The sequence below is a fragment of the Macadamia integrifolia genome, chromosome 9, assembly GCF_013358625.1.
Source record: "Macadamia integrifolia cultivar HAES 741 chromosome 9, SCU_Mint_v3, whole genome shotgun sequence".
Classification (NCBI taxonomy): Eukaryota; Viridiplantae; Streptophyta; class Magnoliopsida; order Proteales; family Proteaceae; genus Macadamia; species Macadamia integrifolia.
Window position 1 is genome coordinate 24,157,522 of NC_056565.1, and position 2,342 is coordinate 24,159,863.

Here is a 2,342-nt window from a genome sequence, read left to right on the forward strand (position 1 = left end):
CCCCCCCCCCCCCCCCCCCCCCTTCAAAAAAAACAAAATATTCATTTTACTTTTCTCATTCTATCCACTTGACTACTAACCATATAAAGCCTAAAGTACCCCTTTATATATATATATATATATATATATGAGAAACCCATAAAAGTAAACTTCATCATGGGCAACAATCTAGAAATTGTAAACTCTAAATGGGCTTAATTTTTTTTTTTTTTTGGTAATTCAAGTTCAAGGACCCATTGACCATTACATAGTAGATCCACTAAGGAGCCAAGGATAGACCCACAAAGGAGTCAACAGGGATCCATGGCCACATTTCTTCGAAAACAAGAAAATTGATGTAAATCAAATACCGATGCACTTGAGAGGGGTTGATCAAGTAACCAACCCTCAGACAGTAACTCCACTAAACACTGCAAATCGCTAGGCCAAGGCCCTGGTATGCAAATGGGCTTATTCAAAGGGCCTATTGTCAAAGCTTCAAAATCAGAATGTAAGAAGCTTAACATAGCATGGCTGATCGGCAATGGATAATTTTAGTTTTGGCCCAACATTAGATGGCCCATAAGCAGGAGAGCAGGTCTAACAAAATTATCTTGCAAGAGCCTTCACAATTTTTATAGCACATAAATTTCTTCTTCAGTATATGAATGCTGATAGTGACATCTACAAGTAACGTAGCCAAGATAAGACCTCAAGCCCCCCCCCCCCCCCGCCCCCCTAGCTATTATTATGGCTATTTACAATGGATGTGACTTAGGTTGAGCTGGTTCAATATCTGGTGGGGAAACTTGTGGTGGGGCTTGGGTTCACATAGGGCCAAGGAAGACCAAAAATTAACACCCTTTATATAGTGTTTTGACATGTTACAATATAGCGAAAGTTTAATCCCTGAAAGCATAAAACTAGCTACTAGTATCACTCTAAAATATTTGTCGATATCATGGAAGAGTCATGAGTACTTTCTATATTAAATTGAGATCAAACTTCACCAATAACATAATTATTGAGTTCAATTCCTTCATGTTTGTGTTAAGAGAGCAACACCTTGTCCCTTTTACTTTCGTAACTATCCCTCTTCACCTTGTAAATAGTAGTAAGTGAAATAGGTGTTGGCCTCCAACACCTACATATAGGGGATCCATTCTCCTAATTATTATACGCATTTTGATGAGTCACTTAGCGATCGGTCAAGACCGATATTGATCTAAATCGACCTCAATCGGGCTAGATCAGACAGATTTACTCCTGCCTTTTGAAAAAAATCATTTTTTGTTGTATTTTTACGCTTGGGTCTTACTTGTGTTTTGGGATTATAACAAACAGGATCGAGATCAATATACCAATCCAATCTGAGTTTTATAACCATGCTTGGCATAGTATTTTTTGGGTTGAAAGTTGAAACTTGATGTGTGATCAATGGACCCTTAGGTCTACATGTCCATTAAATTTAGGCCATCCATGCCATATAACAGATATTTGGACCATTTGGATAGGTTTTTCCAAACAAACCGTTTATAAACTTTGCCCTTTGTGATTTACAGTTAGTTAAACATTGTATTAACGCTTTCAAAAATGTCCTCAGTTTATGTTGATAGATAGGCCCATAAGAAAATTCGGGCTGCGTTTGGGCTTATTACAGTTTGATTTGCTTAAATACACACGCATACAAAAAGGGCTATGTTTGGTTGTAAGGGGAGTAAAAGGGAAGGGAAGTGAAATTTTCATACTTAAAAAAGAAATATGTAATCCTTACCCATGCGACTTCAACATTAACTTCAAATCATTCCATATTTGATTGTTAAATTTCACTTTGTTTTGCATCCAAAACCCTTTGCTATGATATATAAAATAAAAATTACATGTCAAATACATTATTACTAAATATGATTAAAAAAAAAAAAGAGGAAAACAAGGGGTATCCTTCTAATAGTGGCATTCTCTAGGGATTTTTTTTTTTTTTGATAAATAGGGAGGGAAGTAGGTAACAACCAGGAGAGTCGAGAACTTGAGACCTCCTAGTGAGCATGGGTTTTTTGCAGACCACAACTTATCAACTACGTTAAGCAGTTGTTGTTACATTCTCTAGGGAATGACGCTGTAAATTACCCATCCTTTTAAGGAATACGCATTTCCTTTCATCTTCTGATCCGTGTGAATGAATATTGCAGGCCAATGGAGATTTTGATTTTTAAGGCCTCGAGCATAATTCTGGTTGGGATTTTTATTTTTTACTTTTCTCTATTCTTTTCATTCTAGTACCTGTATTCCTTGGGAGATCACCAGTCTCTTCTATACCCAAATGTAGGAATGAGGGAGGGAGGGAGGGAGGGAGGGAGGGAGGG